Source organism: Gorilla gorilla, chromosome 4 (assembly GCF_029281585.2).
Source record: "Gorilla gorilla gorilla isolate KB3781 chromosome 4, NHGRI_mGorGor1-v2.1_pri, whole genome shotgun sequence".
Lineage (NCBI taxonomy): Eukaryota > Metazoa > Chordata > Mammalia > Primates > Hominidae > Gorilla > Gorilla gorilla.
Genome location: NC_073228.2, coordinates 147,505,786 through 147,531,165, shown reverse-complemented (window position 1 = coordinate 147,531,165; position 25,380 = coordinate 147,505,786).

Below are 25,380 nucleotides of genomic sequence, written 5' to 3'. Positions count from 1 at the left end.
AACTTTTTAAATATTTTTCTGTCCCAAAGTATATGAACAACTCTTGTTCATTTTAAGCTGACTGATTGAAGTCATATCCCAAAGATCTTTCACGCTTAAAGAGAGGGGGAAAAAAAAAATAGATCCCAGAATCTCACACCCATTATCTGCTTGGCCTTTTAAAAGTCTCTTTTTTTCTTATAGTCAATAGTCTTTAGGATCTATGAGTTCATAATTGTATGTAACTATCTCAGTGAGCCAGCTAGCATTTGTCTATTTATTATTTGTTGTATGCATTAGCCTATGCAAACTCCTAACAAAGGCTGTAGAAAGCAAAATAAATAGATGATATGTCTATCTTCAGTTAGCTTTTAATCATTAGAGAAATTTAAACAAAAATCCAAATTATCTAAACATATAAAATCCCCAACCCCCTCCACAGTGTACCCATAATTACCCCGTCATGAAAGTTCTATTTTCTAAAATTTCTATAACCTTTAACAATTTAGATTAAATAATAGGCCATTTGTAATTTTTTCTAATTGACTTTCACATGAAGCCTTGATGCATTTTTTAGAATGTGCATTTTCTGAGGGTAGAAACTTTAGATTTCTGAAACTCTTGCATTTGCTTGTATTATGCTAAGCAAATGGTGGGCATATTCATTTGCCTTTTCTAAAGATACACATCAAGATGGTGGAGTTGTATTTACTGGCTTTGGAATCAAATCCCTGACTCTCAAAGACACTAGCTGTCACCTTCGACTGTCAGTTTTCTCATGTGTACAGTGGGATAATAATCACACCTATCCTTGTTGTAAGGATCATGCATATGAATGCATGTGATATGTGTCATGCTTGTCATATGCCATACACAAAAGTAACGCCCAGTACATGGCTGGCTGCTGCTGTTTTCGTTCCTGCTGCTGTTCCTCCCACCACCAAGGAAAAAACAAACAAACAAAAAACCCTCCTAAAAGCTGAGTAACAATCTGAGGGTAAGACAACTTGAGATAAACAACACAGTAAAACCTGACATTAATCCTTGAAGCAAGCCTAAAACCAGACAGTTTTTCCTCATTTTCAGAACACCTAAAAGGGAATAGTCCTGTGTGGTCTTGAGAATAAAAATTAAGGAAAATTGTCCATTTTTTCAAAGGAATTCAGCATATGATTTCTAAAACCGGTGTGTTCTCTGGGTGCAAAGTCTGATTTACAGACTACTTTCCAGGGACAGGGTCTAGCTTGAGCCAACACCCATGCTGGTCCCTGGATTGCCTTTCTCTATCCCTTTCTCATCCCTGGGAGGGCTGCCATGCCTATGCCCCAATTTATGAGGGTAGAAATAGGAACACAAGAGCAAGTCACTGACCCGTCATAAGTCCAGTCTTCTAGTTGGTAGTGGGGTACTTTCCGGTGCTTCTTTTGTACTTGCCCCTTGGGCTGCCAAAGTAGTTTTGGACATTTTTCTGCTGTATTCTGTAAGGTTTGGTCAGCCAAGAAGGACCAATCTATTGGTGGCTCAATAAAGTGCTTCTCACCAGTTTGTGCAGGTCATAAACATTGCCTCTGAATGCACTAAGATTCTGATGGTTGCAAGAGACAGAAAACTGAATGCAAAACAAGCTTCAGCAAAAAAGGTGAATTATTGGCTCATGTAAATGAAAAGTCCAGGGTTCAGGAGGTTTCCAGGACTTAAGTAATTTCACCATGTCTTGCTTTTCTTCTCTCCCCTCTGCTTTCCACTGAGTCTGTTTCATTCTGAGGTACACCATGGTGGCCCTGGAAGCTGCAGGCTTAGACCTGAGTCAATTCCCCTCCCTAAGCCAATCACCAAGGCTAGCAGAAGGCAATTTTCTAGTGTGATAAGGCCTAGGCCAGGTGTCTACACTAGTGAGTCACTCGCAGTGTGGCTAATTCTGTTGAAGTACTTAAATTAAGAATACAGAAAGAGTTATCCCCCAAAAGGAAAAATGGTGAGGTTAATTCTAAACACCAAGTAATGAAGAAGTATGGTAAGGAAAACTATTTGCTTGCAGGCCATAAGGGTCTAGAGAATGTAGAAATATCTTTAAGTTTTTCATGTCATCCTGCTCATTTTTTGTTTTCTTCACACGTATTTCCTAGAATTTCTACCAATAGACAGAGGTATCCACAGACTAAAATTAGTTTTGTGGGTGAGCCTAACTTTGGGGAATGGGAGGGAGGATATTAGTGGTCAGTGTGGAGTAGAATTCTTACCTCAGTGCTCTTGAAGTTGTTCTCTGTAACTTGAGAAGAAAATTCCAAGAAAGTTTGTTTTTTTTCAGAGAGAGGGAGACTGGAGTCTAAATTTGTCACACCCTGTGCTATCTGATGAAAATACAGAGGCAATGACTCTCAAATTTTCCATAATTTAACGTCCTGTCCCAAACCACACAAACAAAATGCCACGGAACCACTACCCAGAGAACAGGTGCAGAATTGTTTGCTCAGTCACAAAGGATGATGGTTTTGACCCATGCCCGTGGCAACCAATGACACATGTTTGCAAGTGTCACCTTCTCTGCAAAGTGTTTTCTCATCCTATCGATTGTTTTCTTTTTTTGTTTTCGTAGCTGCAGCAGTTATGTTAATATAGTTGACATTTATTGAGTTCGTATTTGTCAGTCTTTATGCCAAAAGCTTTACCACTGTTATATCATTTAAGTCCTACAACAATTCTGTGAAATAGGTATTACCTCCATTTTACAAAATAGAAATCTGAGGCACAGGAAAGTTAAAAGTAACTCACCCAAGGTCACAGAACCTTACGTGATAGAATTTGGTTTCCAAGCCATGTAAGTGCATAACCAAAAAGCTGTCTGCCAATGCTTGTCTCCCTTGTAACACATAACAATAGCTAACAGTTATTAAACACTTACCTTGTACCAAGTACCATGCTAACAACATAACTTTAGAGGTATTATCTCTGTAGTATTCATGGTCACTCTGTGATATACACTCTAGCAGCATCCTCACTTTTCAAATGAGGAAACTGAGGCTTATAGAAGCAGTATAACTCATTCAGAGTCACACAGTTTGAGTTTAAAATCTGGCACTCAAGTTCATTTTCTTAACTAAAAGCCAATACTGCCTATTCGCTTTAAATTTCATCTCACTGTTTATAGTTACTTGTTTAGATGCCAATTTCCCCACTTGATTGTGAGATCCTTGAAGGTAGGAACTGGACCTTAATCACTGATCATAACAGGTGCTTCATGAATGTCTTATTCATTTATTTCCCCAGTGTCAAATATAGTGTTTAACACATATAAGGTGTTCTCAATATGGAACAAGTAAATGAATGAAAGAGAATATGAATGATGGCTACTGAGGTTAAAAAAAAATAACCTATCTCCATAGACTGGAAATCATGTAATTAATCATTTAGTAGGCTGAACCCATGACCTGAGCTTTGCAAAAGTCACTTCAATCCAGGTAACTTACTCTCAAAATCAAAATGACTTGGTTGTGGCCAGTCTTCCACAAATATTACAGGACTTCAGTCACTTTTCTGTCACTGTAATAGTTCCTATTAAAAGAAAATAGAAACTCAGGTATTGTATAAAATCATCTAATACAGCAAGACTCAATCCTCAACACTGTTCTTTCTGGTGTGCTCTTTGCTGGGTTTCATCTTCCCTGACCTTTAACATTTCTCTCCACAATAATTTCACAGATGCCACCAAAAATGACATTAACACAACAACTAATTCAGCCTTCTGAGCATCAGGCTTTAAGCTCCCATGGGGCCATGTACTAGGCATTCTAACTATATGTGGAATAAAACCAAATAAACAAATATAGTTTTTTTCCAGTGAGAGAGTTTTTTCCATAATAAAATAATACACCCTGAAGCAGACAATTAAAGGAGTTTATGGTTTCTAGCCAGTTGGAAGATGAAGAATGCAAATATGGGAGGTATGTTTGGGAAGAACCTGTTTGGGAGCCTGAGGTAAGCCCAACATGGAATCAAGCCCCTACTTGCAAAACTCAATGGAAACAAGTTCCTGTTCAAACAACTGTGGTTTCTTCGAGCTCAAGAGACAGCTGTCTGGAAAAATGACTCAATAGAGAGGTCAAATGTGTTGTAGATATTGCCTTGAGAGCATTTATTCAAATGTGGGAGTAAATTACTCAACCTTTTATAAGAGCAATAGATATTTACATTAAATCAAATGAACAACTATGTAAGCAACCATCCGTATTCCACCACTACCAATCCACGTAACAGCGAGCAGACTTGCTCAGTTTCTACTTCTCGGCTGACCTCCACCTCTCACGTTCATTCTTTGAGTATCCTGGGACACACATGGTATTGTTTTAAAAGGTGGTATCCTCTGGCAGACATGCTTGGTTGCCCAGCTCTTAGCCTTAGGTATTCTTGTTCTTGCAGTCATATCCAGTGTCTTTTTAGAAAACAAAGCTAACATAAGAGACAACTTTCCATAAGCCAAATGCAACATCCAAAAACCCACCAAGAATGCATGATCTAATACAATGATTGGGAAACCTTTTCTTTTCTTTCTTTCCTTTTTTTTTTTTTTGAGACAGAGTTTCACTCTTGTTGCCCAGGTTGGAGTGCAATGGCGCAATCTTGGCTCACTGCAACCTCTGCCTCCCGGGTTCAAGCGATTCTCCTGTCTCAGCCTCCCAAGTAGTTGGGATTACAGGCACGCACCACCACGCCCTGCTAATTTTTGTATTTTTAGTAGAGACGGGGTTTCACCGTGTTGGCCAGGCTCATCTTGAACTCCTGACCTCAGGTGATCCACCCGCCTTGGCCTCCCAAAGTGCTGGGATTACAGGTGTGAGCCACCACACCTGGTTGGTAAATCTTTTCTATAAAGGGCCAGATAGCAAATAGGTTCAGCTTTGTGGGCCATATTGTTTCTGTTGCAACCACACAACTGCCATTGTAGTGCAAAAGCAGTCATAGACAATACCTAAATGAATGAGCATTTAGGTATTCCTGTAAAACTTTATTTGTAAAAATAGGCAGAGGGCCAGACTGAGTTTTCAGGCTGTGGTTTGCCAGCACTGGTCTAGAGTTCCCAAAGGATGCATCCCTCTACTATGAAAAATCCTCTTATGACTTGAGCCCTGTCTAACTTTCTGACTTTATCTCGTTCTACTCTTAATGTCACCTACTCTGGCTACCTTTTTGTTTACTTCTAAGCTTTCCCCAACCCTCCACTTGAGGACATTTGCATTTCAGCTTCTCTTTTCCCAGAATGCTTTCCCCTGGCCCTTGTTGATTACTGAATGAATGAGCTCATGTGGCCTATTGTTGGCTTAAGGAAATGTTTTAAAGAGTTTTCAAATGTGTCCTTAATACAAAAACAGTTCTTTTCTAATTTTACAGTATACTGCTCTCTACAAGATGGCTCATTCATGACTTTCTTCAGAGATAACCTTTTCCTATCAAAAGCAAAATATGTTATCCCTAAACATGTAACTAGATGACTGATAGAAACGATAGTAATCATTGGCCACTTGCCACTCTGAATGCAGCAAGAAGTTTAAAAAGAAGGGAGATGTGTCTTCTGATTAGCTTTACCTACCAAATAATTCCCAACACCACCCCCCACCACCCCCGCCAAAAAAAAACTAAAAAGGCCTGTTTGTCTGTTTTTCAAGTAATGTGCTCATTAGGGACTTCCTTTCCATGAAGAATCAAAGCAGGTAGCTCTGGCCCAGATACAGGTCAAGGCCTGAGCCCATATCTGCTCAAAGTTCGAATTGTGTTTTGGGAGCCAGGAAATGTCTGCTTTATTGACTAATACAAATAAAGAAGAGGGGATTCCAAGCTTGTGCGAAGGATTCTTTTGCTTTATAAAATATCATATGTGGTGGTTTTTCAACTAGGAGTCTGACCATAGAAAGAACTACTTTACTCTGCTTATTCGTAAACCACTTTAGAAAACCCATAATACAGCTTACAGATACAATTCAACACAATCGGAGTAGAGAGGAGAGGCAGCAGGGGTAGGAGTATATTCGTTTGGGGCTATTTCCTAATGTGGGTTACTACTAGACTTTCCAAAGTTTGGGATCATTTTCTCCACAGTCCCAAGTATACAACTCTTTCTCACTCATGACAATTGCGTGCCTGGCTCTGGGTCACTTCCCTGGCCTATTTCAGAGCAGGAAATCTAGTTAAAATACAATATCTGGCACTTGACTAAATTTTATAAGAACAAAAAAAGTCCTCTCAAAACCTTTGACTCTCCCATGAAATTTTTCCCAAATACTCATTGTAAAAGCCCCCAATAGATAGAATGGAAACAAAAATGTTTCTTAAAAGGGAAGAATCACGCAGAAGGAAATGACAATCACAAATCCCTCACCAATGTTTTTTTTTAATTGAACTAAAAATTATTCTCTCACCTGAGCGTCATTCTCAAGTGGTTTTAAAGTCTATGCTCTCAGCCTTCTAGTGGGAGCAGTGAATCTTTCTTGCTCAGAAAGCAGACATCTAGTCAACGACGTATGTGTGCACTTTGGTCGTTTCAGCTGGCCACAGCTAAGTCTTTTGTGTTCACGTGACAGGGGTTTTGAGCCACAGTGGAAAACGCTGCCTATTTTGGTCCAGCCCTACCTTCAGCAGAGGGAGCAAACAAAAGTGTCTACAAGGTAACATTAAGCGAGTGCAGGGCCCAGGTGGGAGTTGCATTCTATTACGGGCAGCCACAGCTAGATTCTGCCAAGTATGACCACATTAGAATGTAGGCCCAACATTGCCAGATCTTCCAATTGAAAAAAAAAAATATCAGAAACCCAGATTACCCTTCAAACTTTAAAATGTTGGAGCAATTTTAAAAAGGAGGAGGAGGGAGGGGGGAGGGGGAAGAAGGGGGAAGTCAACAAAGCCAAATGTTTCTACAGGCCAGATTGAGCCAATGGGTTGTACATCTGAGGCCACTGTACGACAGTCACAGAAGTCCACACAGTGAAGCCAGTGAGCTGAGATGTCCTCAGAGAACATCTTCAACAACTTCCAGGCTTGGAGCTGGGTTCTCAGCATGTCCAAAGCTGCGGAGGCCTAGGCTTCTAAGTTGCTGCTCTCTCCTTGACCATTACTAAGAAGGTTCTCTGGTTTGCTCATTTTTCAACCTTTGTGGTACACAGAGTGAGAGAGGAGTAAATGAAAGTAGGGCTAACTATCTGAGTTGTCAGCTTGTTTTCTATTATGGTTAACACCCTGTGGGGGTGGGAAGGATAAAAACCTGATTGTTATCAGTGGCGAATTCTTTTCACCTCTATATTGAAATGGTAGGGCTTCCTTGTTTAAATTTAGACTTCAGCTCAAATCTCTTGCTTCTTTTTTTTTTTTTTTTTTTTTTTTTTTTTTTTTTTTTTTTTTGCTTAGACCCTAGCCAAACATGAGGTTCAAATTGATGTATGTTTTGTTTTTCCATTGTTATTCCTGGAGCACTCCCAGAACTAGAGGCAAAATATAAAATAAAAATGAAGACACAAGAATATCTATTGTTTGCATACCACACGCTTTCAGTTAGTTAGAAAAATGTGTTTATTTCATTACATTTCCTTTAAAGAGCTATGATTTAAGTTAAAGACAAATGAGTTTTTTAAACTGAGAACTTACGTTTAAAATGTTTTGGCACTTGTCATGAAACTAGAGTGTGACCAAGTTCTTTGTGGCTAAGCCTCTTCTTCCAATTGCTTTCCTCTGGCAGTGCCCTGTCTCTTTCTCCTCTCTTTGTTGAGAATGGAATTCCCTAAAGCAAGGACCCTCAAAAAGCAGCATTTTCCATGGGAGGTCTCACTGTAGGGGCAGCAATCCCTGGAGGCATGAAAAAGACCTGGATGCAGCACAGAGTCCTTTGTGCCCATTTGACCTCACTGCCCTTTCCCCAACCACTAGAGGTCCATTTGTCATGTTTTCTGGGGTTTTTTGTTTGTTTGTTTGTTCGTTTGTTTGTTTGTTTGTTTTTGTTTTCTGAGATGGAGTCTTGCTCGGTTGCCCAGCCTGGAGTGCAGTGGCTTGATCTCAGCTCACTGCAACCTCTGCCTCCCAGGTTCAAGCAATTCTCCCACCTCAGCCACCTGAGTAGCTGGGATTGCAGGTGTGCGCCACCACACCTGGCTAATTTTTATATTTTTAGTAGAGACAGGGTTTCACCATGTTGGCCAAGCTGGTCTCGAACTCCTGACTTCAGGTGATCCCACCTGCCTCGGCCTCCCAAAGTGCTAGGTTTACAGGTGTGAGCCACCACATCCAGCCTGTCATGCTTTCTGTTTTGGGACAGGTGCACCCTCTCCAGGGTACAATTATTTAGCACTGCTTAAATGTTGCTCACAGTGATGCAATGTTGCTTTTGCTATGGGTTTTGCATCCCCTTCTAGACATGTCTTGAGTTTTTAGGTATTTTTTTCATTATTAAAAATATGGTAAACTATACAGTGGCAAGTGGATTTCCAGATTTTAATCTGCATCCAGAGGTAGCCACTGTGATATTTTGGCTTATTTCCTTGAGACAAGTAAACATAGACATTTTTTTCTTGCTTCTATGACAGCATCTGTTGTAAAACACACCATTGATTTAATTTGTGTTCTTCAAACTTAATGAGGCTGGTTCCTTCTTGTCATTTTATATTAACTTAAATGTCACCACCTCACATAAACCTCCCTGATCACCTTTTCTAAAGTAATCATCATCTCCGCCCCCATCTGTTGAACTTTGTCACATCCCCCTGGTCTGTTTTATTTTGAGGAATTAATACTATCTGAGATTGTTTTGTGTCTCTACTTGTTTATGTTTAGATATTAAACTATCCCCACTAGAAGATAATCTTGGGAGCAAGAAGCTGTCTGTCTTTTTCATTGCTGTGTCTTCAGGGCCCTTCAGAACAGCATTGCCTCTGTTTTCTTCTGAAAGCCTGCTCAAACGATAATACATTTTGAAAGGCTATCAACTTGCAAGGGTGAGAAGAAGGGGAGAGAAGAAAAGTGTGGTGGAGATTGAAAATTCGTGCTAGAAAACGTAAATTTAGTGCGGATATGTTCCTGTTTGGAATCTATCTTTCCAGCCCTACAGGGTCTTGGTAAATCTGTCTCCCCACAGTCTACACCCTAACTCTGATTTAGTAACCTTTTATTTGGATGGTGCCGATCCTGACTTTGGTCCAAGGATCATGAGCTCAGATCTGTTTTCCTGCCAGTAAAGAGATAATAAAAGCTTCAGTTTCTTCCTTTAACCCCATCTATTCAGAGATAACAGCTTTAACATTTCAACAAACTTCTAATCTTGTTTCCATGCTTTTTATTTTTTACATAATTAAGATTGCACTAATCTAAATAGACACTGAAGTTGCTGACAAGCAAATAAAATAGACTTCATGCCGTAGTTGCCTGGCAATTGCCTGTTTGACCTACCAAAGAGCACACTTAATAGAAAAGTCAATAATGTTAAAAGAAATACAGAGGCCAAATGAAAAACTGGTAGAGAAAAGTTTCTATTCATTTATAGTTTTAATATTTTATATACTTTGTGTCTTATTACAAATGACACTCACGTGATTAGAAACAGGTTATTTCCCAGTAGCTCATCTCCTCCTGTTACACATTTTTCATCTGAATGTATTACTTCTCAGCTTGCAACACACAAGTTAGCAGCTGTGGAAATTATTATAATGTGGAAATTATTATAATGTCATTGAAGACTGTGGCTTTAGAGGGGAAATAACCAGCAGGCATAAAACCTTCAGCCATGAAGTTGTGGTGTTCCTGTAAGTCTCATTAAGAAGAAAAGGAGGGGAGTAGGGCAACGGTAGACTATATAAACTGAACCCATAATTTGAACTGGCTTAAACCTCCTTTTATTGAACACCTTTGAAACTGCAGACTGGACACCTGTAGGGAAACAGAATTAGGAGGCTCAAACTATCACGCAGTTTTGAAATAAATTAGGGATAGTTCAGGGAAATGGGTCCAAAAGCCAGATGAATTTCTGACAATCAAACTCTACCAAATTAAAATCACATTTCTTTTATAGCTTTGAGTCTGGTAATTAAAGATGAAATAAGTCACCTTTAAATGGTTATGATATTGCTCAGTGAAGAGAAAAATGTTAATTGATATATTTTTAGAGAATGGCTTGGGTTTGAAGCAATTCTCATGCATTCTCAATTTTCTGTTAATAATGGGGCATCCTGAAGTGTCCCAGCTTTCCACACTCATAATGAGTGGTGAGGTGTCTTCTGCTTCTGGGAGTGATAGAATAAGACCCTACGAGATGACTTTCCCATGGAAAACAAGTTTAATCCTAGACATAATACAAAAAGTTGTAAATAATGGAGAGTACGCCGAGAAAGCAGGCTTGAGTAAAGAGTAGACACTTTGGAAAGGGTGGAAGGGAAGCTATACATGTTAGGTTACCATCTTCACAGCTTACAGCTTGAGGGTAAGTGCAGGTGGTACAGTGTACTCAACGCAGTGGGTGTGCTTGTGAAACAAAACAGTCTTTTCAAGACACACTGAAAAGTGTGATGAAATCACCAGAAAGAAAGATCTAGAGAGAGTATCCCCAAATTCTGTCTACCTATATCTCTGACAAACTATGCATGCAGGGTACAGACTCAAAGCAGCTAATTTTCAGTCTTTAAATATAAAGGCAAATATGGGCTGAAAGACAAAGGAGCTCAACTGAGATTGTAGCTGCCACTCAAGAAACAGTTTGGAGCTTAAGTTCCTACAATAATTAGCAGCTGAAATGAAAGAAACAACACTTATCAAAGGGAGGTAAAAACATCCAGAATTTCCACTACTTAATATTCACTCCATATAAATTAATGTTTAGAATATAATCCAAAATTTCCCAACACACAAAGAACCAAGGAAGTGGGGCATGTTCTCAAGAGATAATAAAATCCACTGGGTCTGACCCCAGAATGAACCAGATTTTGAAACTAAAAGATTTTAACAGGGCAATTATGCTACCCTAAATAATGTATATGATGAGTGAAAAGACATGAAATCTCCTTGGAGAAACAGAAACAAGAAAGAATCAAGTGAAAAGTCTAGAACTGAAAAACACAATATTTGAAATAAGAAATTCACCAGAGGGACTTAAGAGTTGAATGGAGATGTGAAAGAAAAGAGCAAGTCAAATTGAAGATAAATCAATAGAAATTATCCAACATGAATAACAGGGACAGAGAGAGAGAAAAGAAGAATGACTTAAAAAATGAAGCCTCAGAGATCCATTAGGTAATTTCAAATAGTCCATATGCATGTAAATAAAATCCTAAAAGAGAAGGGAGAGAATGGAGCAGAGAAAGTACTTGAAGAATTAATGACCAATAAATAACAAATTTGATGAAAGACTAAAATGTACAGGTACATTATGATAAATGAAAACCAAGCAGAATAAACATAAAGAAGCCCTCACCACAGATCATCATACTCACATTGTTGAAATCCAAAGATAAAAAGCAAATCTTGAAAGCAGGAAGAGAAAAATGACAATCCTATACAATCCTATACAAAATGACAAGCCCTATACAAGGAAACAGTGATCTGATTAATGGTCAGTTTCTAAGCAGAAACTATGAAGGCTGAAAGAGAATGGAGTACTAGTTCCAAAGTACTGAGAGACAATAAAAAAATTGTCAAACCAGAATTTATTACCCAGCAAATATATCCCGCGAAATGAAGACTAAATAATGACATTTTTGCATGGAACAAAACTAAAGTGAGTTTTCACCAGCAGACCTGAACTACAAGATATGCTGAAGGAATTTATCCTTCTGAAAGGAAATGACACCAGATGGAAACTTAGATCCTCAGAAAAGATTAAAGAGCACTGAAAGTAGTAAATATCTGGAAAAATGCAAAAGACTACTTTTAAATTATTTTCTCTTTCTCTTAATTTATTTACAAACCATGTAAATGTTTAAAGTGAAAATTATAACTTTGTCTTAGGTTTATAAGGTATTCAGATGTGATACAAATAACCACTGTAGCATAAAGAAGGAAGAGTGGATATGGACCTACATGGGTACAAGTCTCCTGTGAGTTACATGAGTGGCAAAATATCAACTGGATATAGACAGTAGAGAGTTAAGGATGTATATTGTAATCCCTGGGCTGCCACACACAAAAATAATAACACAAAGAAATGCAGCTTCAAAGCCAATAAAAAATATATTTCTAAAAATTATTTAAGAATTCAAAAGTATAGGAAGGAAAGAAAAAGGAATAGAAAACAAGAGACAAGTAGAAAACAAAATAAAATCATAGATTCAACCAACCATAACAAGAATTACATTAAACATTAAAGGACTGAACAATTAAAAGGCAGAGATTTTCAAAATGGATAAGTGCAACATGACAACATGCTGCCTGTAAGAGATATGCTTTAAATATAAAGACAGATATGGGCTGAAAGTAAATGGATGAAAGAAGATGTTGTACTCAAACTGTACACATCAGAAAGTTGGAGTGGCTGTGTTATTATTATAATGTGTAAATTTTAACTCAAAGAATGACTAGAAGACATCACTCAAGAATGACATAGATTTCTCATGTTTTCCTAAGGTTAGGAAATGTTTTCCTATCTTGGATTTTTCCACCCCTATTCTATTATCTTTAACATTTTACATTTTTTTAGAGTTATGTGGTATACTGTGCCCTTTCACAGACCTTATAATAAAGGTAAAGCAGAAATTACCCCCATTTTAGAAATGAGAAAACTATGCAGAGACCAATGAATTAAGTATTCCCAGAGAAACATTAGGTCAAAGAATCTCATTTGAAACCCAGTCTGTGGATATACACTGCCTTCCACTTTATTATGCTACGTCTTTCCTCTTCTGCAACGAAATTTTCCTATTGATAACTGTATTTCTCAGGAAGGCGTAGTTACTGGGAGAAAATTGATTGTAGGTAGAATGACATTAGAGACAGAGTCTATACCTACAAGCCATATGCTTAGGTGGAAGAATGTTAGAGACCCCTAATCTCATCGATTATGCTGAATTTTTTGTTCTCTCGAGAAAATTCACAATATTTAATTAGGGAAAAGAGGAAATAATCTGTAAGCAGGGCCTCTCTCAGGAAGGAGGTAAAGCTATCAAGGACCTATCCCAGGAAAGCTGCTTTGGCCCACACATTCGATACCATCTAATACCCATCTGTTTGGGGTGGACTTTGAGGCATTTTAAAAGAATTTTACTGTAAATTATCTTGTGTTTACGCAAAGAATAAATTTGTTTCTTCTATTTCATTCTTTGTTACTTCAAGCTGGAATACACAGAAGAATTGGGGGATATTCTATGCAGCAATTTGGCTTAACATGCTGAGCACCCAAATATTAAAAGAGAAATGGATAACAGTAGATATCACATCTGAGCTGGCCACTCACTCTGTTTACATGACTCAATGCTATTTGGTTAGGCAGATGGAGGAAGATGGTTGCAGAGGGGATGAGTTTATTGTAATTTCAATAAATTAAAGTTTGAATGTTTTCATATTTTTCCACAACTCTTTTTTTTATTTTTATTTTATTATTATTATTTTACTTAAAGATTTAGGGTACATGTGCACAATGTGCGGGTTAGTTACATATGTATACATGTGCCATGCTGGTGTGCTGCACCCATTAACTCGTCATTTAGCATTAGGTATATCTCCTAAAGCTATCCCTCCCCACTCCCCCTACCCCACAACAGTCCCCAGAGTGTGATGTTCCCCTTCCTGTGTCCATGTGTTCTCATTGTTCAATTCCCACCTATGAGTGAGAATATGCGGTGTTTGCTTTTTTGTTCTTGGGATAGTTTACTGAGAATGACGATTTCCAATTTCATCCATGTCCTACAAAGGACATGAACTCATCATTTTTTATGGCTGCATAGTATTCCATGGTGTATATGTGCCACATTTTCTTAATCCAGTCTATCATTGTTGGACATTTGGGTTGGTTCCAAGTCTTTGGTATTGTGAATAGTGCTGCAATAAACATACGTGTGCATGTGTCTTTATAGCAGCATGATTTATAGTCCTTTGGGTATATACCCAGTAATGGGATGGCTGGGTCAAATGGTATTTCTAGTTCTAGATCCCTGAGGAATCGCCACACTGACTTCCACAATGGTTGAACTAGTTTACAATCCCACCAACAGTTTAAAAGTGTTCCTATTTCTCCACATCCTCTCCAGCACCTGTTGTTTCCTGACTTTTTAATGATCGCCATTCTAACTGGTGTGAGATGGTATCTCATTGTGGTTTTGATTTGCATTTCTCTGATGGCCAGTGATGGTGAGCATTTTTTTCATGTGTTTTTTGGCTGCATAAATGTCTTCTTTTGAGAAGTGTCTGTTCATATCCTTCACCCACTTTTTGATGGGGTTGTTTGTTTTATTCTTGTAAATTTGTTTGAGTTCATTGTAGATTCTGGATATTAGCCCTTTGTCAGATGAGTAGGTTGCGAAAATTTTCTGTCATTTTGTAGGTTGCCTGTTCACTCTGATGGTAGTTTCTTTTGCTGTGCAGAAGCTCTTTAGTTTAATTAGATCCCATTTGTCAATTTTGTCTTTTGTTGCCACTGCTTTTGGTGTTTTAGACATGAAGTCCTTGCCCATGCCTATGTCCTGAATGGTAATGCCTAGGTTTTCTTCTAGGGTTTTTATGGTTTTAGGTCTAACGTTTAAGTCTTTAATCCATCGTGAATTAATTTTTGTATAAGGTGTAAGGAAGGGATCCAGTTTCAGCTTTCTACATATGGCTAGCCAGTTTTCCCAGCACCATTTATTAAATAGGGAATCCTTTCCCCATTGCTTGTTTTTGTCAGGTTTGTCAAAGATCAGATAGTTGTAGATACGCGGCGTTATTGCTGAGGGCTCTGTTCTGTTCCATTGATCTATATCTCTGTTTTCTACAACTCTTAAGATATTTAGGTAACCAAAATAGAATTAGCTAACATTGATCAAGAGAGGAAAATATGCGGGCTTGAAGTTTTTCATTCACAATCTACAGAGGAAGATTTATGTAGTCTAGTGGAGCATTTGACTAGATCATTTTTAAGGTCACTTTTGATTCTCATGTCCTAGGATTTATCTAAGAGTTCCCAAGGAAAGGGGGATGATGGTGATTCACACATTTTGTCTGGTCCCTTTTATATGCCGGTTGTTCTACCCATGGCTTTATGTTTATGACTTAATTTAACCCTCAAATCAGCTTAATGATGCGGATGGTATTATGATCATTTTAGGGAGGAGGAAATTGAGCCTTCCCAAGGTAGGACAGTAAGTGGTAGAGCCAAGCTATGAACCCAGATCTACCCAACTCCAAAGCCCATCCTCCTCCTACTACTCTAAGTCAATTTGTTCCTCTTCTCTTTGAGAATATATAGTCCTTATCAGCCACCTGATATTTGTGATTTAGAGAACCCCAGCATTGCATGTTAACTACCTTGATGGTGTTGTAAGAAAGGTTCAGGGGCATTTCAGAATTTTCATCAAAAGAAACATCATTTGATGCCCTGGGTGTCAAAGTTGTGGGTGCCAAGTTTGTGAAGTATGCCTTTCTTCATGCAGATTGCCTTCCAAGAGAGGGCAGTCTATGCTTCCAGATAGTCAGGGCCCTGAGTTGTTTAATCCTTGCCATATCCAGCACAGTGATAGAATCAATAAATATTGGAATGAAAATAAGCTAGGCATAGAAAGGATTGTTTGATCAGTGGCGGACTAAATTAAAGTCCTGTTGAATAGAGCACCTTTTCCAGACTTTCCATAACACAAGTTGAAAATCTTGGCCCCACTTTTCTCATCTAGCACAGAGGAAATCTCTTCTATTTGTGCAAATGGAAAATGTTTCTGTCTGAATAGTTGACAGATGTTGCTTTAGGCCAATGGTTCTCATCTCCATAAAACCTAAAGTCCTCTTTGTATATATAAAAGGTAATAACAGTTTCTTTACAATCCTACACAGAAATTTATAGATTATATAACCAATACAAAATTTTTAAAATAAGTACTCTACATATAATATGAAAGAGAGATAAAAGTAATTTGTAATAAAATAACACATTTCATCAGTAAAATCCTCAGGCATGACAACACTAGAAGACAGTTTTTAAAAAACACAGTTTAGGTTGGGCACGGTGGCTCATGCCTGTAATCCCAACACTTTGGCAGGCCAAGGCGGGTGGATCACGAGGTCAGGAGTTCAAAGCCAGCTTGGCCAAGATGGTGAAACCCTGTCTCTACTAAAAATACAAAAATTAGCCGGGTGTGGTGGCATGCACCTGTAATCCCAACTACTTGGGAGACTGAGGCAGGAAAATCGCTTGAACCTGGGAGGTGGAGGTTGCAGTGAGCCGAGATCACGCCACTGCACTTCAGCCTGGGCGACAGAGCAAGACTCCATCTCAAAAAAAAAAAAGAAAAGAAAAGAAAAAAAAGACACAGTTTATTACCATGGATATTGCTATTACTAATACAAATAGTATTACCATGAATGCACAGCCCAATGCAGATGGATGCAGGTGTGTTACATTGGACACTTGAAAACCGCTTATTGCATTGCTGTCCATGATGTGATTTTTTTCCCCCCAAATGATGAAAACCTCTTGGTAAAGTTCCAAACAAATCAAATACAATCTCCTTTGATTTATAAAGTAGTTGCATTCCTGAAAAATTTAGACTATATTAAACCTGTATACAATATTTTTTATTATATCAGAAAGAGTTAAGTTTGAGACTCTAGGATGCCTGCTGGGACAGTTCTTTGTTGTATAAAACTATCCTATCTAGTCTCCCTGAGGACCACTCACTAAATGCCAGTCACATCACTTCAATCATTCAGACTAGCAAAAATGCCACCACAATTTTTTTTTTTTTTTTTGAGACGGAGTCTTGCTCTGTTGCCCAGGCTGAAGTGCAGCGACATGATCTCGGCTCACTGCAAGCTCTGCCTCCTGGGTTCATGACATTCTCCTGCCTCAGCCTCCCTAGTAGCTGGGACTACAGGTGCCCACCACGACACCCAGCTAATTTTTTTGTATTTTTAGTAGAGACGGGGTTTCACCATGTTAGCCAGGATGGTCTCGATCTCCTGACCTCGTGATCTGCCCATGTCGGCCTCCCAAAGTGCTGGGATTACAGACGTGAGCCACCGTGCCCAGCCCACAAATTTTTAAAGCATCTCTGAGGAGGTGTTATCAACCTCCTTGAGAATCACTGCTCTGTGTAGCCAAGTGAGGTCCTGAAAAGCTATGTGAAACTTGAATTTTCTTACTGGAATCTAAATTTTCATATATTAAGTTTTCTTAAAGTGAGGTGCATTCTTGAAAAAGACAAAATGGATTTTGTGGCATGAACAAAGGTGTTCCTCATTCACTATAGGTAATGTTCTTGGCTCACCCTAGGCAGTAACAAAAGACACTACTGACTGATGCAACTCAAGTAAGGAGAATGCAGAGTTATCTTATGTGTGTACAGACAGCTGATAAACAAAGAGCAGGTGGACTACAAATATGATAAAGATGCACAGGCATAGGTTCAGGCATCTGTGTATTCAGCTGACTCAAAGACTAGGCAAAAGCCTTTGGCTGTCTCACAGGTCGTTGGGGTCAATTCAGGAAAAACGTGAGCTCAGGGAAAGATGAATGTCAATAGTTGCTAAAAGTTTATTATGGAAACAAAGGATATGAGTCAGGGTAGAGTGTGGATAAGTAAATGTAAATGAAGGGTTAAACGTGCTAGTGATGTCACAGTCAACCCAGGTGACGGTGACAGAGGCTCCTAGAGCTACCTGGTAAATATCGCTTCATGAATTACATTCTCTTGGATCTGGATTTTGAACCAGAGGAGCTACTGGTGGATGACACAGAACTATATTCTGCCCCCGCCCCCCCATCCTGGAGTGGTAGCAATGAGTTATGATTGGGATCATAATATTGGGAACACTGTTCCCAAGACACCTTCTCCTTCCTTTAAATCTCTGGAAAGCCAACTCACTTCGGCTGTGTGAGGCAAACATCTGTTCACCATATTGCATTGGTCATAGTGGAGTCTGTTCATCTGTCTCTTTGGGAGAAGAAATGGTGGGTGTGACTCCACACAGATATCTTGGCAGGCTGATAAAGACCACCTTCCAAGCTCCCCAAGCTGGAGCCTTCCCTAAAACTAGCCATGCACAGCTCAGTCTTGCTGTAGTTTGCATGCCTGCAGCAGATTCCCTTCTTTAAGAAGTCTCTGCAAATCAGGCCCAGACAGACTCCATCGCCTATTCACCTAAAGTTCACTAGGCAATGTGCCTGGTGTCATTTGAGCAAACTGCTTGGCAGCCAATTTTTTTTTAATGATATGATTGCCCAGGCTTTCAAATCCCATTATGAAACTTTTTATCCTTTAATCAGAGCTTTAAAAAAAATTGACATTTTAGTTTGATGGAAAGAGATGTTGAGGAGAAATATTTGGAAAATTGCTCTATGGGGCCAGATGATGCAGTGAGTCACAATCACTGAACATATTTTGCGGGGAGGAGGTCTGTGATTGTCCCCATTCTTCCCTGTCCCAGAGCTCTTAATGACAGGCAGTCACTGGCTATTAAGGAAATCAATCCTACCATGGATAGGAAGAAGGTAGAACTAATTCCCAGGACAGCTATGAGATTCATTAGAAGAGTTATTAGGAAAAGAGGCCCACCCAGGCCCTGCCTTAGGGCCCCCTCCACCCTTAGTGACAGAAAACAAGGAGGCCCCTAGCTATGTCCTACGTTGCATTCCAAACCCTGCATTGATGCAGCTTGTCTGTTATTGGAAACAGTTACCAGCCAACAGCAGAGTGTTATGCCTGCTGCTTCACTACAGCCACACATAACTTCAGGGCTGCAATATGATCTGCTTCACACAGAGGGAAGGGAGTATATAGTACGTTATACGTACCCAAAGTCAAAACAGGGGACTCAGGATTGGCTTTAAGAGAAACAGTTACATATTTCCATAAACATTCTCTGAGCTGCTCTCAGCTGTTGGGTTTTCTCACATCCACTTATCTAGAGAAAGCTTTGGGGTGATACCACAGCATGGCACCCTTGTCCCCTCAAAAGCTCACACACATTTGACTGACTAGGAGAAGTGGGTGTAGGACCCTGGGGCATTTAGCCTCATAAGAACAAGAAAGTTATTTTTTATCACAGCTGAGACCTGGCATCTAGTGTGATGCCTGGCACATAGTAGGAATGAATGAATATAGATGGCACACAATCACTGAATGAGCCATCCCTCCCTCCCCAACCTCTTCCTCTCCCTATCTTCCCCATTCCACTGCCTCCCGCCTTTATTTCTTCAAAAGCAGGGAAAAAATCAGAGTATAAGATCTGGTCACGAAACAGAAAGAGTCAATGTTAAGTGACTAAGAGATAGAAGCAATGTCTGTGTTGGTTAAGAATATGAACTTGGGGACGGGCGCGGTGGCTCACGCCTTTGGGAAGCTGGGGTGGGTGGATCACGAGGTCAGGAGTTCGAGACCAGCCTGATCAACATGGTGAAAGCCTGTCTCTACTAAAAATACAAAAATTAGCCGGGCGTGGTGGCATGCACCTGTAATCCCAGCTACTCAAGAGGCTGAGACAGGAGAATCACTTGAACTCAGGGGGCGGAGGTTCCAGTGAGCTGAGATTGCACCACTGCACTCCAGCCTGGGTGACAGAGCAAAACTTCATCTCAAAAAAAAAGAATATGAACTTAGGAGTCAGGGAGACTTAAATTTAAGTTTTATCCTTTGCCACTTGTTAGTTGAATGACCTTAAACAAATTACTTACTAGTCCGAGCTTATTTTCTCATTTAGAAAGTGGGTCTAATAATAGTACCTACCTCATATACTTGTGATAAGGATTAGAGATAATGCATGTAAAGTACTTGGCACACTACTTCAGACTTTAGTATTCAATAAGTGTTAGCTGCTTTTGTTATCTTTCCATATGCTCATTAATACTATGTGGGAATCAACCCAACTAAGTGACCACAGACAGACCTGCATCCCTCTGAGAAAAACTCCTACCTCATCCATCTCTGAAGCAACTGAAGTCTCTAGAATTATTCTTGGTACAGATTTGACCATTTATTAGCTTGGTTTCCATGGTTATATTAGCCAACCTTTGGGCTTTCGCGTCTTCATTGTAAACAAAGATGGCCACTCTATGTACACACAAAGATAATCACATGTGAAAATGATTGTAAAGAGTCCTAAGAGCAAATATGAGTTTTCAGTGTATGCTCTTGTCTAGAGGGCTAACATTTTAGGATTAGGTTAGGGAGTGGGAAGGAATATAAACATCTGGGAGCACTGTGTAATGTGTATCCAAAGACATTTATCCCAACATCACTGATTCATATGCATCAATGAATTGAAGGGTTTCTCATTCATAACAATTATGCCAACCATTCTAGCTGTGTATAATCAGTAAACCTGTTTTCTTTGGAAAGCTGAAGAAGTCACATGGTCTCCATTTTCATTCCAGTGATGTTCCATGGTGGTTTTAAAAATTCAGGGGCTAGGAGTTAGATAATTAAAAAGAGGCCCAGCACAGTGGCTTGTGCCTGTAATCCCAGCACCATGGGAGGCCAAGCCAGGTGGATTACCCGAGGTCAGGAGTTCCAGACCAGCCTGGGAAACATGGTAAAACCCTGTCTCTACTGAACATACAAAAAATTAGCCAGGCATGGTGGTACACACATGTAGTATTAGCTACTTGGGAGACTGAGGTGGGAGGATCACTTGAACCCGGGAGGCAGAGGTTGCAGTGAGCCGAGATTACACCACTGCACTCCAGTGAGACTCTATCTCAAAAAAAAAAAAAAAAAAAAGACAGAATTAAAAACAAAAAAAACCTCAGGCTATATTTCTACCAGTGGACAGTCATTTTTCTCATACACAGTAAAGCAGTGTATATATAAAACAAAGTAACATGAATGGAAATGAAATAGCCAAGAAGGGAAAAGGGAATAGTGGATACAATCATCTTCATAGTTCAATTAATATTCTACCATGCCAAGAATTTTGCATATATTATCTCAACTCTTGCCTGTAAGTAGATACCATAATCTCCATGTTACACAGGAAGAAGAAATTAAGGCTTACAGAGGTTAAGAAATTTGGCCAAGGTCACAGACCTGTGAAGTGCAGAACACTGCCCTCTTTTAATGTCTACTTTTCTTGTTTTGTTTTCTTGGATGGTTGAGTGGAACTGGCCACTCTGAGTTACCCTCTGTGTTGACAGAACATGAGGTGAAGTGACATTTAGAGCATTTGATGACTCAGTCTCTTCTTGAACTGGCAAAAATTCAAGAATGAGTTTGTGCCATTGATACTCATTGTCTGTGGAATCCCATACAGTTCTCCCCTAGCTGTAGATCAGGGTCAATCTGCAGTGACAGAACATTCTACTTCTCTAACATACCATCAGTTTTCTCTTATCACTGTAATGATCTGTTGGGTGACCTTCCATCAATCAGTCTGCTGTTCAGTTTCCTTCATTGTCATTTATGAAGCATATCCTATAAGTAAAGCCCATTTATACTGGGCACATAGGGGACAGAAAAGTGAAAGAGATTATCCCTGCCTCCCCACAAGAAACTACTCTAGTGGAATTGACATGAATAACTAGGTAGGTAGAGAGAAATAGATGGATGAGGAGACTATGACAAATATGAGAATAAAGGCTAGAATAATTTGCTATACGAGCAGGAAAGGGAGGGTGCTAGCTTGAGGGTGGGGATCTGAAAAGCCATCTTGAAGAGGCAGAATTTGATCTGGGCTTTGAAAGAAGGATGAGGGGCAAATCTTGGAGAAGGGTCGTGCTACCAAGCAGACAGGACTGTCTTGATTATCCAGCTCATAGATGGCCATCTTGTCCTTCTTTTTCACTGGGCTCAGGAATAGTCTGAGCTGCTTTCTCCATACTGCAGCCCAAGGGATCACCACCAATTCTACATAACTGGTTGGTATAAGGAATGAATCCTCTTGACCATCCCTGATTTACCCCTATAGTGGCTCTGCAGGAAGGAATGTTAAGCCAAGTCATCGGGGAATTGTTGTATCCCACAGACCTGAGTAGATGACTATTTGGATTTAGAGAGGGTCTTTCAATAAAAATAAAGTACACAACAAATGTAAGTACCTACTTATAGACATGTCCTTGGAACCTCTTACCTCATTCCCTACCTCTCTCCCGTCTATGCTTCTCATGATACTTTATTTAACAGAGACATTTGTTATTCACCTACTTTGTGCAGGGCTCTTTGCTAGGTATCATACAGAGATGTATAAAATATGCCGTCTGTCCTCGAGGAGCCATCAATTTATGGAAGTATAAGACCTACATTCAGAAAACTATACAAGTCCATATAATCAGAAGGTCATGTGCATTGGCATTTTGAAGTTCTACACTCTCCCATCTCTATAAAGTAACTGGCTTGAAAAAACAATCTGCCTCCAAAATGTAGGGTGTGGTCTCAGGAGAAAGTGACTCACACAAAAAGATGATGACTTTTTGCTCTTCTGCTGTCTCAGAATTTTTCTATCTGTATGATTCCACATTCAAATTCAAGTGTTGAGATGAATACCCAGTTCCCTTTGTATTGGGTGACATTCTATGCTATTAATCTCAATTGATAATTTTATCTGTGTAATGGCTTCTAAGTAGGAAAAAAACAAAAAAATTCCTCTCCAATATCAAAGTTGGGAACCAAATAGAATAAATGTTTTACATCTGACCCAAGCATGTAGTGGAAAAATACAGAACCTGTATTTTCAAATCATTTAAATGAAACATGAAATTGAAACAGAAAGTCAATAACCAAATTAATCATCTTATTACAAAGAAAATGTAACCTGCTTCATTACTGTAATGGCAAACATCAATAGAGTAGAAAATTGACCAGTTTTCTTACATTAGAAAAAAATCTGATTCCTGGTTGCCTAGGAAGCTCTACTCATATTAGTCTTTATTTCATCTTCTGTAATGAATTAAAGCCTGTAAGGTCTCATTAGCACATTACTAATGTAAGTTTTAAAAGCCATATTAAATAACATAAAATGTTACAGTATGAATGTTGTGAGGCTGAGTGTTAAGAGAACAAATTTACATTTTACTATTTTGAAAGTGAACCCATTTGGTTTTGAAGATATTCGACAGCACATGTAAAATAACCAAGAACTTTATCCAAATTAAATAGCAAATTGGAAAGTAAGGGATGTAAGTCTAAGAGGGAAATGTTCACCTTTTATATCTAAAGCAAGTCTTCCCAGATAAACCACTTGGCTGATCAAATCATGGGTCAAGAAGTTTGATCCTTGCTCCATCAAATTGGATTACAATTAAGGTTCTAATGTGTCAAAAACATATTTTAAAATATATTCCTTTTCATATAATATGTTATCTTCATACTCACAGAATTTTAAGATCTTAAAGTGGTATAAATTAAAAGTAATAACAAAAGCAAAGAAAAAAATAACATGGGAAAAGAAAAGGAGTACTCAACAATAAGAGCATGCTTGGAGGTGCGCAGCACATTCCCTCAGACCTTTTCTATTAAAATGGAATGTGCCGCCACAGCATTCCAGTCCCTTTTCCAACCTATAATTAATGTTCGTCTTATTTGTGGTGTGAAACTAAAAATGTTCTGAGAGGTGATATACAGGCATTTCAGAGGGTAGCAGAGGCGGCAGCCAATGCTGTGAGGAGAATGCGAGAACACTACCACGATGCCATCATTTTCTTGCCTGTTCTCACCAAAGTGTTTCAAGCAGAGCCAGCTCCCAACAGGCAGGTATTAGAGACTATAGAGGTGCATTTTGGATGGGAAAGAGGTACTATATGTATATATGTGTATGGCAGATGTTGAGTAGCCTGTGTTAACTCTCTTCTTTTCATTTGTTTCAGCCCTTGAATGTTTTATTATAATTAATGTGTTCATTTTCTGTACTCATGCCCAGAGCATGTTGCAATAGGCATAATTTTAAAAATTGGAGAAATCCATTAAATAAATAATTAGTTTAAGGTGATAAAATACATTAAATGATTGAGAACAACTAGTACCAGCTCTGAATAAAACAATTTTTTAAGAAAAAAGGCACACTTTTAGAATTCCAACTTCAGAGTACTACTCTATTTGTCTAAAAATACAAGGTTGGCACCAGGCCCAGAAAGGTGGCAAGTGGAGCTTTGATAGACCAAGACAGACAGGAGATTCCAGAGCGGAAAGATCCCTGGTCAACATGCCCTGCCTTCAGTTGTCCAAGATCTAAATGGAGGATCTATTAGCAGAGACCCAGAGTGCATTTCAGCTGTCACCATTTGTGTATACAGAGACAGCTTAATTTTAGCAAGGAGGATGACTTAGTACCTGATGCTTTCAACCTCTGGTACCAAGGGATTTTAGATAGAATTCAAGTTGAGAGGATAAATGAAAAAATGTCTTCTTGTGGTTGGGACAGGGTAAATGTGTGCATGAGTGACTGATATAGGTATATGATAGCTATTGTTCACTAATATTAAAAGCTTGAGGAATTGGTTTCTCATAAATCTCCTAGTCATATATAGAATGCTGAAATGTACATATCCCCTTATCCATCTATAATTAAGTGGGCCTAAGTTTTACCCAATAGCTAATCATGGATTACTATAACCATTCATTTGAAACACTTTGTCTTCATAGCTAAGTATGTCTTCCTATACATCCTTGCCCATGCCCTGAATTGGGTAATAAGGGTCTTTTGTAAGGCCTTTTTGTGGTCTTAGACCTTGTGTAAAGGTGTTTTGTGGGTTCCTCTGGATCCTATTTTTTTTTTGTCTTCCAGAAGTCTCTTTCCATAAAAGCAAATTTGTCAGTTACAAAAAAAAAAAAATGAGATTAAATAGAATAGTGTTTGTAAATGTATGTGTAAATACAACATAAATGTCGATTGTTTTATGCAGATCAAAATTGGCATACTAATCTAAAAGCACACAAAAAGTGTATTTCACTGTTTAAGTCTTACCAATTTAAGTTTGTACTCAGAGTTTCTAATATTGGCTAATTTCAGATTTTGCATCTTCAGATTCTCATGACTACAGTTACACTTAATGCATTTCAAGGGAAACAGAAATTTTTTTTCTCTTCTTCAAATGATTTGTTTTTCCTTATTTATTGGGATAGAATATAAGATAGATTAATTCAAAAAAAAGCTCTCTAGTATCTGTTGACAATTTTTAAAATAATGCTAATTGCCACAGAGAGGGTCTTCTTATTTAAGTTATCATATGACCTTGGACCCCAAAACTACTTCTTTATCCATAAATTCTAATAGAAACATCCTCCCTTTTTTCTTTTCCCAAGTAATGTGACATTCAGTCTTTCACTGGTCATGAAA